Source organism: Eurytemora carolleeae, unplaced genomic scaffold (assembly GCF_000591075.1).
Source record: "Eurytemora carolleeae unplaced genomic scaffold, Eaff_2.0 scaffold874, whole genome shotgun sequence".
NCBI lineage: Eukaryota > Metazoa > Arthropoda > Copepoda > Calanoida > Temoridae > Eurytemora > Eurytemora carolleeae.
Window position 1 is genome coordinate 103,829 of NW_019396766.1, and position 11,148 is coordinate 114,976.

The 11,148-nt window shown below is 32.0% G+C and overlaps 1 long non-coding RNA gene across 1 annotated transcript; it reads right to left on the reverse strand.

Moving 5' to 3' along the window:
- Positions 1-775: 775 nt before the first annotated feature.
- On the reverse strand, positions 776-5,028 carry LOC111708409 (uncharacterized). Its single transcript, XR_002766659.1, has 5 exons — positions 4,873-5,028; positions 4,267-4,337; positions 3,454-3,495; positions 2,546-2,624; positions 776-2,076 (listed from the first exon to the last, which is right to left on the reverse strand). It is a non-coding gene; the product is annotated as an uncharacterized LOC111708409 (long non-coding RNA).
- Between the last annotated feature and the right edge of the window lie 6,120 nt (positions 5,029-11,148).

Here is an 11,148-nt window from a genome sequence, read left to right on the forward strand (position 1 = left end):
TTAACTTTGTGATATTTAAAATTTTTACAAACGATAGTCTGATGGTTTACAGAATACATATTAAATATCATACATAGAACGTTGGGTTATCTGTATATTTTGTTGTCTAAATGAAATGATTAATTTTTTGGTATCCAATGGCAGTACAAACTAAAATTGAAGGATCTAGCAAATTATTCTAAAAGTTGTGTCGTGGTAGATATCGACATCAATGGTTGTAGATTAGAACTTAATCGCAGAAAAGATTTAATTCCAGGCTCCTCACAAATCAACAAAATTTTACATATTTTAAAAATTCTAGTTTAGAAGTTTACTTTTATTGCACTGTGTAAAATTTTTACTTTGACAGATGCCCTGGCGATATTTCGACTAGTTCGAAAACTTATAACTGGGTTTCCTTAGTTCAGACTCGTGTTATATGTTTAAATATTTTTCATAATGTAATGCAAACTTGTGCAGAATATAATGATAAAGTATGTTAAGCTCTCCACATTTTCACGGAGTTTCATAAAAAAGTTAAAAAAGCGATTGAATATGTTGGCCATTTCATTCATATATGGAAATAAAGCACAAATTGGTTTGCCTCGATTATTAGATTAAATACATACAGTGATAACTAGAAAAATGTTGAAGGTCGTCTTCGTTATTCCTTTCACTTAAGAAATGAAGCAATGTCTGTTCGGGTTTTGAAATGGTTGAATTGCAAAATACAAATTTTAACAACAATCAAACATTTTTAAAAAGTAAAATGCGACTAGAATTCCACTGTTTTCTGAACCTTACTTTAAAAATACTCACTTTTAACTTTTACAATATTTTTTCGATTTAAGAAATATTTAACAATTAAAATTACCACGAAATAGTTGTAAAACAAGGAGTACATATTTAATATATAATATAGAATATTTATATTCTACAGTGTTTAGCACTCAGATTCTTCGTATTAGATTTTAGGTAAATGATTTAAATCTATGTTGCGTAAAAAAAAACAAAATTTTCACACTAAAATTTTGAATGAAAAAACGGACTTTTCCAAGTTTTTTAGATAGATATATTGAAATATAAAGATGTTGGAATATTTTGTACTAAACAGATAGATATGAACCCTGTGCTAAATATATAGATATATATTATATATATACAGGGTTACCAGAAGAAAAAAAAATTTCTTTGTAAGAAAACCAATTTGTATAAAATCCTTACATGTATCATCCTCTGAGGGTAACCCTGTACAAAAAGCGAATTGTCTCCCTATCCTTAACAAAAATCAAGATTGTTACGACACCTCTTCCACCTAAGTTCATTAAGTTAGAGAAAAACTTTTTTTTTGCATTTCAATACTAAGGGTTGACATTACCCATAGAACCTATTTACCTTTGATATTCTGACTTTAATTTTTTTGTTTGTCACCCTTCTCTACAATATTTACAGTTATACCGAGGTTAAAGTGTACAGAACTATCATCCCTGACCAACGAGGTTAAAGTGTACAGAACTATCATCCCTGACCAATGAGGTTAAAGTGTACAGAACTATCATCCCTGACCAACGAGGTTAAAGTGTACAGAACTAACATCCCTGACCAACAAAGTTAAAGTGAACAGAACTATCATCCCTGACCAACGAGGTTAAAGTGTACAGAACTATCATCCCTGACCAACGAGGTTAAAGTTAGAAAGAAAATGAAAAACCACAAATCAAAAACAAATGTACCTCTTAGATGCTAAACAGAGCTGGATGTGACATGCTGAACAAAGTTTACGGGACGATTATTCCTTGTGAAATAATCATCCGTAAGCTCTGTATATCATATGAGAGGTAGATTTATTTGAAAATCTGTTACGAAACATTCCGCTCTTAATTTCCAACATTTTTAAATTGTTTACTATTAAACAGCTTCCTGAAAGTTTTCCTAAGGCCTGGTGCGGATCCAAATCATCCAAATTTATCCGGAAGAAATTAGAAACTCAAAACCTACAGTACTAAATACTGTTTTACACGGATTACTTAGAAATATTTAGTTTAATATTTTGACGACTCCAGGTTTCTCTCTAGATATTCTCTTCACGTGACAATCCTAAACAAAATAATCAGAACTCCACCGTTTTCATGCGTTGAAGTCACTGCTCACTACAATCTTCTCAGTAGACATTGAACAAAGTTTAATTCCTTCAAACACGAACATAAAAAGGAAATATAAAACATCTCAACCTTAAACTCTCTGCACTCAGTTCAACTACATCTTGCTATTCATTAATTTCGACCTCGGAAAAAGTAAACTTGACCCAATAGGAAATAAAGGGAACCTGGCAAGGTAAACTTGACCCAATAGGAAATAAAGGGAACCTGACAAAGTAAACTTGACCCAATAGGAAATAAAGGGAACCTGGCAAGGTAAACTTGACCCAATAGGAAATAAAGGGAACCTGAAAAAGTAAACTTGACCCAATAGGAAATAAAGGGAACCTGACAAAGTAAACTTGACCCAATAGGAAATAAAGGGAACCTGAAAAAGTAAACTTGACCCAATAGGAAATAAAGGGAACCTGGCAAAGTAAACTTGACCCAATAGGAAAACATTCCCGACCCGCCTGATCAGAAAGTGGTGTACAACAATCATCACATCTAAACAATACAGTACAGTAGAGTAACTTTCAGTAAGTACGTTACAGTAACGTACATTAAGACAATACAGTAACGTACATTAAGTAGAATACAATAACGTACAGTAACGTACAGTAAGTACAATACAGTGAAGTACAGTACATATCTGTAAAGCATGGTAAAGTATAGTAAAGTACAATAAACGGTGGTAAAATAAAGTAAAGTACATGACAGTTTAATGCAGTTCAGTACAGAATAGTGTAGTGCAGTAAAGTAAATTACCGTATAGTGCAGTTCAGTACAGCACAGCTCAGTGTAGTAAGTTCAGTATAGAACAATACAAGACAGCACAATATAGTGCAATAAAGTTCAGTACAGTATATTACAGTACAGTGTAGTACAGTACAGTACAGTATAGTACAGTACAGTATAGTACAGTACAGTACAGTACAGTATAGTACAGTACAGTACAGTACAGTACAGTACAGTACAGTACAGTACAGTACAGTACAGTACAGTACAGTACAGTATAGTACAGTACAGTATAGTATAGTACAGTACAGTATAGTACAGTACAGTACAATATTGTACAGTATAGTACAGTACAATATTGTACAGTATAGTACATTACAGTACAGTATAGTACAGTACATTACAGTACAGTATAGTACAGTACAGTACAGTATAGTACATTACAGTATAGTACAGTACAGGATAGTACATTATTGTATAGTATAGTATAGTACAGTACAGTTTATCACAGAACAGTACAAAAATAGCAGACACAGGCTATGATTAAATTTACTTCTATATGTTGACAGAGTTTACAGAGATCATGATAATGGATAACCTGAAGCAGTTCATGTGGAAATCTGATTGATCTGATCTAACCCTGGAAATATTTTCATTATTATTGGCTTTTTTATCTCTTCGTCATTAAACACAGTAAACAGCAATCGTTCTTGATTCACAGAAAATTTTTAAAAAGTTAAAATTAATTATGAGAAGGAAAAGAATAGTTGAACGCTATTTACCAGAGCATAATAACGAGTATGCAAGAATTATAAGGAATGTATGCAAGAATTATAAGGAATGTATGCAAGAATTATAAGGAATGTATGCAAGAATTATAAGGAATGTATGCAAGAATTATAAGGAATGTATGCAAGAATTATAAGGAATGTATGCAAGAATTATAAGGAATGTATGCAAGAATTATAAGGAATGGATGCAAGAATTATCTATAATTTTGATATGAGAAAACTACTCTGCAATGAGAACTATATACACATGTTGCAGTGTGATTTTAAATTCATTATTAGTTTGTCTGAACATAATTTGTATAAAAGAAAATCACTTAAAAGTATGAATGCAATACTTCAGCACAATTTTTGGCTCTAGAACCTAGCTTAGTGCGGATTAGGATTAAAAATCAAATATATTGAAAATTTAAGAATTTTGTAATTTTTATGAATGCTAATACGAGAATGGGTAAATTGCTTACAACCAAATTTTGGAAACTATTCTTTGGAAATGATGAGAAATCATAATCATAAATTCTAAGTCTTGACAATGAAATTGTAAACTTTCACTTTGCTTGATCTAAACTTTTCAGTGCATAAATATGATAAATATGTTTATTGCTTGAAGATAAATCATTCACCTTATTGTAATATTAGTATCTTGAACAGGAAGGATTCTATGGAAACATTTTGAACAACGTGGGGAAAAAACCTACAATTAACAAAATAAAAAAAATAAAAATTTTCATCAAAATTTACTTTGACAAATGAGAAAAACTGTTTAAATAAAAAAAAGAAAGGTTTGTATATCACCAGAAATATTTTAAGCTTATTTCTTCATTTAAAAGTTTCAAATTCTCGTTAAATTAGACAATATTATATTCTAAAAAAATATTCAGCATCCTGTCCATAAAAAATTCTTAGTAAGGAATAAAAAGAAAATTACAAAAATAAATATTTATTTGATTGACTGTTTGGCTATTTGATTTTTTGATTATTTGATTATTTGATTATTTGATTATTTAATTATTAATCTATTAAATGTTTAATTGAGAGACTGCTTGCTTGATTAATTAATTGGTGCTTTTTATCCTTTAAAGAATTTATTTATTTTTTTAATATTGGATTTAAGGATTGAAATATTTGAATAATTCAATAATTGTTAAAATGATTGATTGATTGGTTGATTGATTGACTCGTTGATTGATTGATTGTTTGATTGATTGATTGATTCGTTGGTTAATAACCTGGTAGAAGTCCTCAATACAGTAGAGATTATTTTCCTCATCTACAGTATACTCTACACACTCTAGGTTCTAGGCAATATATTCATTTATATCCCATCTACAGTATACTCTACACACTCTAGGTTCTAGGCAATATATTCATTTATATCCCATCTACAGTATTGTATCTGATGGCCACTGTATTGCATACTTTCCATCTGTGCTGTGTTATAAAAATGATAATTACCTTTTTGCAGATAAAACAGTTAAAACATCTCTGATGATATATTCTGCTGCCAGCAGATATACTAAAACAATACCCAAAAAGTGATTAAACATCCTTTAAAAACATTGAAGAATGTCACATTTGTTAGATACAGTGAAAACCAGAAAACTGTGGAATTTTAGGACGATATCAAAGCAGTGTTTAAGTGATTTGATGTATTTTAAAATCATTTATTTAGTTCAATGTTCAGTGCAAACTGTACAATTGCTGTGTTCTATGTTATCATTGACTATTTATTATTAAAAATTGATTCTTAAAGTCGTCTTCTAATGCCTCAGTTTTAAGGGCTAACTGTATATTAGGGGGTCTAAAACTCTATTTAGTTTTTACTAATTACCATGTTTAATAGGACACTTGGGTCGTTACGTAAATTTTTTTTTTAGCAACTCTCCCTTTTTTCTTTTGTTACTTGTTTTGAAACAGCCAATAAGAGAGTAGCATTCTGTTCATAAATATATAATTCTGTTCTTTGATTGGAGGAATTCTACTAAATGATTAAATAATTACATATTTTGTATAATGACTGAAGTTGTAAAAACAAAAGACAAATTTCAATGAGTTAGATAAAGCTTTGTTAAACAAATGTTTTGAAAATTTATAAAAAATCTTATTCATTCAGTGTTAACCACATAGAATGAGACAGTAAAGACGACCCACAACTCTAAATTGATATGATAATTTAAAGTTTGATTTTTGGTTTCTACATTCAATTTAGTATAGCTAAATGATTAAGCACAGAAATAAACCAGTTTGGGCCGACAAGGAAGATCTGAAAGTAAGAAAACGGACTAAACAAATCCGTACAATCGTCGCTGAAGTTTCATCCTTTGTGGATAACCCTGTATATATTTATAATGTTGAAAAGTGATATTATCCTTATTTTACCTTCTATGAAAAACAAATAGAGAACAAATTGCACATTTCTGAAGAGAATATATTCAAAACATACTGGATTAATTTAGTTTGTCTTTGGTTGGTGAACTCCTGAGGTTAGTACTATACAGGGTGTCCCAAAAAACATGGGAATTCAGTGACGAATTCGATATCGTCTTTGTTATGAATTAGCATTGTAATACCTAATTTCAAAAGCCTTAATATTATTATGTCTGCTAGGATTTATTTTATGAGATTGTAAAAAGATTCTAAAGATGTTTTACTGAGTACAACTGTTTGCAGTCAAAACATAAACAAACAAAATGTGAACATAGCAGACGAAACTCTTACAGATTACAGCTTTCTCAGTAAGATAAGATAAGATAAGATAACGTTTATTGCTAAAATAAATGTATCTGTATACAGATAGAGTTTACAATCACAAAATTGATGATTATATTAACAGTACAAGTATAAAGCAATTAGGTGGAAAATAGCTCTTGGCTGTTTTGATTATTTTTTCCACCTAATGTTAGTAATAATAACAAAATATTTCAATTAAATAGATTTAAGGAGAACGATTAGAGATCAGGGTGCGAATTTATCATATGCAAAATAGTTTATACATAAATTCGAATAACTAGAGTTTAAAGTAATTTTCAGACATGTACACAACAAATATCAAAGCATATTAAAACATATCTAATTAGTTTTACATGAATAGCAATTCGGTTTATAACACATTGTCCTATAATTTTCAAAAAGAGAATTTAGTAGTCTATTTTTAAATATACTTAGAGAGTTGCTTCTTTTTAAGTCAAGAGGCAGGTTATTCCACATCTTAAGAAGAGAGCTTGATGGTAAATACTGTAATGAGCACATTTTGAGAATGTCAAGTTGATAGTTAAGAGATCTTTCAAAGTTTCCAAGCTTTTTCAAAATATTTTCAAAAGATGCAGGAAGAAGTTTATGTGTATATTTATACATAAATATAGCTTGGTTAAAGTCTACCAGATCATTAATCTTTAGAATCTTATACTTAAGGAAAAGAGGATCACTATGAGACGTGGCTTTTGAGTTATCAATTAATCGTATTGCTCGTTTCTGTAAAATGTGAATTTGTTTCATTTCTGAACATTTGTTACATCCCCAGGCTGAAATTGCATATTCTATAAATGATCGAAATAATGAGTTGTAAATGGTTAGTTTAATATTACTAGGAAGAATATTTTTTACACTTGACAAAGCAAAAACTGCACTGGATGCTTTGTTTTTAACCGCCTTAAGATGATGGTTCCAGTTAAGATTTTCGTCTAAATGAACACCTACAAACTTAAAAGATTCATTTTTGCATCCAGTTCCTACTCTTTCTATATCTTTATTATCTATTTGAAGTTTAAGCGAGGTGATACTTACATCTTCTTTTTTATTTTTGAAGAGAATATATTTGGTTTTAAGCGGATTCAAAGTCAGTTTGTTTGCTTTAAACCAATCTTCTATTTTAGAGAGCTCAAAATTTGCCAAATCATATAAGTCGTGTAAGCTTTTTGAAGAAAGTTGCAGTGTTGTATCATCGGCAAAAAGAATTGTAAAAAATTTCGATGCTTTAGGAAGGTCATTGATAAGAATTAGAAATAAAATTGGTCCTAATATCGATCCTTGTGGTACACCACAAGAGATTTCTTTAAGTGAAGAGTCAACACCCCTGATTGAAGTAAATTGTTTTCTTCCCTTTAAATAATTTTTGAACCATAAGTTAGAAGTCCCACGAAATCCATGGTGTTCAAGCTTGCTCAGTAGAATGTCAACATCACAGGTATCAAAAGCTTTACTTAAATCTATAAAAATTCCCAGAGTATATTCGGATACAGGTTTATTTAGTGCGTTGTATATTTTATCTAAGAAATGAATTAAGGGTTGAGTAGTGTTGTGCTTTGCTCTGAAGCCATACTGATGTTCATAAAGTAGTTTAAATTTATTCAAATATTTCATAATTTGATTTGCTGCCACTTTTTCTAAAAGTTTTGAAAACGAAGAAAGCAAACTTATAGGCCTATAATTTGTAAAATTATCCGTTTCCCCAGCCTTGAAGATTGGGACGATTTTTGCAGTTTTAAGAGTGGTAGGAATAAACCCAGTTTTGAAAGATAAATCAAATAAATGACAGATAGGACCCATGATAATTGGTATGATAGACTTTAGCAAATTTGTTGAAATTTTGTCTGGTCCAGAACTGTTTTTACTTTTTAGTTTTTTAAGAGCATCATTTATAATATCAGGGGTCATATTTGCAAAAACAAAGTTTTCATCTGTTCCCTGTGACAAAAAGTCAGAAAATTGTTTTTTAGTGCCCTTAATAGTTTTTGCCAGATCAGGACCTATATTAGCAAAAAAATTGTTAAAACCCTCTGATATTTCTACGGCCCCTGAGAGAACTTTTCCATTGCTCACAAATGCATCAGGAATGTTAATTGTTTTACGTCCCCTTCCTAGTACACTATTGATAGTCAGCCATGTTTGTTTACAATCTTTACTATATTCTTGAAATTTATCATTAAAGTATTTTTTTCGTGCTGCCCTCACAAGGCGAGTATACACTGCATTATATTCTTTAAATCTAGATTTAGTTTCCTGACAGGGTTTCCTCAACTTTTTATTAAACAATTTGGCTTTACGTTTTCTCGATATTATCAGTGCTTCAGACATCCAAGGGTTAAAAGGTCTATTTTTTCTGGAAGGATTTACATTTTTTCAGGGAATGAACATTCGAAACAGTTATCAATCGAATCAAAAAATCAGTAGGTATCACTATACTAAATCAAAGAATTATTTAAAAAGACGATATCGAATTAGTCACTAAATTCCCATGTTTATTGGGACACCCTGTACATATTTGATGTTTGTATTGTAAATTAGGTCATATTACTTACATATATTAGCAAACTAGGCTGATAGATAGACTACTATCAACCCCCTTGATAAACTTTTTATTAATGCAGAATGTAAGTCTTAGTTTGATGAATATTTTCCCTTGGTTTGAATATTTTTTTCTCGAAAACATTTCACATCGTCCATATCTAAATAAATATTCAAAATAGAAAATAAAGCGAGAGGATAAGACTTGTAAGGACCAGATTAAACGGAATAGGATCTAGGATAGATCCAAGCACGTTGAACGAAAGGGGGGGGGGGAGAGGAAACCCAATCCTCCTCTAATAGGACAGCATTGAATAGAATGTATTGGATGTATAGGTAGGAAAAACTTGAATAGAATGGGATAGTATAGGACGTGTAACTCAGAATTTAACATAATGATATAGGATAGGACGTGTAGGAAAGATCTAAATATTAAGGAAAAAGATAAGACGCGTAGAACGTACTTGAATGGAATGAAATAGGATAGGACGTGTAGGAAAGATCTAAATATTAAGGAAAAAGATAAGACGCGTAGAACGTACTTAAATGGAATTAAATAGGATAGGAAGTTTAAGACGTGAGCAAATAGAAAGGTATTGGATGTGAGTTGTGGCATGTAGGACATAATTCAATAGAATAGAATAGGATAAGGCGTGTAGAACAGAATTAAATAGAATAGAATAGGATAGGACATGCAGGACAATATTTTAATTAATAGAATGGGATAGGTTATGACGTGATAGGAGACTATATATCTGGTTGTAATATGTCAGGATAGGTTATGACGTGATAGGAGACGATATATCTGGTTGTAATATGTCAGGATAGGTTATGACGTGATAGGAGACGAGACGATATATCTGGTTGTTATATGTCAGGATAGGTTATGACGTGATAGGAGACGATATATCTGGTTGTTATATGTCAGGATAGTTTATGACGTGATAGGAGACGATATATCTGGTTGTAATATGTCAGAATAGGTTAGGACGTGACAGGAGACGATATATCTGGTTGTAATATGTCAGGATAGGTTAGGACGTGACAGGAGACGATATATCTGGTTGTAATATGTCAGGATAGGTTAGGACGAGATAGGAGACAATATATCTGGTTGTAATATGTCAGGATTGGTTATGACGTGATAGGAGACGATATATCTGGTTGTTATATGTCAGGATAGGTTATGACGTGACAGGAGACGATATATCTGGTTGTAATATGTCAGGATTGGTTATGACGTGATAGGAGACGATATATCCGGTTGTAATATGTCAGGATTGGTTATGACGTTATAGGAGACGATATATCTGGTTGTAATATGTCAGGATAGGTTAGGACGAGATAGGAGACGATATATCTGGTTGTAATATGTCAGGATAGGTTAGGACGTGATACGAGACGATATATCTGGTTGTAATATGTCAGGATAGGTTATGACGTGATAGGAGACGATATATCTGGTTGTAATATGTCAGGATAACATGGGAAGGGATGTTTTAGAATAGGATAGAGTTCTACAAAGGTTTGAAATGAACTGGATGAAATGGTCCTGAGAGATATAAAAACTAGGGAATATTAAAGGTTGGTAAGAGGGGATTATAGTAATAATGGGCTGAAAAGGGGGATATCAGGCTGAAAAGGGGGATATCAGGCTGAAAAGGGGGATATCAGGCTGAAAAGGGGGTTATCAGGCTGAAAAGGGGGATATCAGGCTGAAAAGGGGGATATCAGGATGAAAAGGGGGATATCAGGCTCAAAAGGGGGATATCAGTCTGAAAAGGGGGATATCAGGCTGAAAAGGGGGATATCAGACTAAAAAGGGGGATATCAGGCTGAAAAGGGGGATATCAGGATGACAAGGTGGATATCAGGCTGAAAAGGTGGATATCAGGCTGACAAGGGGGATATCAGGCCAAAAAGGGTGGTATCAGACTGAAAAGGGGGATATCAGGCTGAAATGGGGGATATCAGGCTGAAAAGGGGGATATCAGGCTGAAAAGCGGGATATCAGGCCGAAAAGGGGGATATCAGGCTGAAAAGGGGGATATCAGGCTGAAAAGCGGGATATCAGGCCGAAAAGGGGGATATCAGGCTGAAAAGGGGGATATCAGACTGAAAAGGTGGATATCAGGCTGAAAAGGGGGATATCAGGCCAAAAAGGGGGATATATATGTTAGCTATAGTTAGCAAAACGGCTGGACCAAAGTGCCTGACATTTT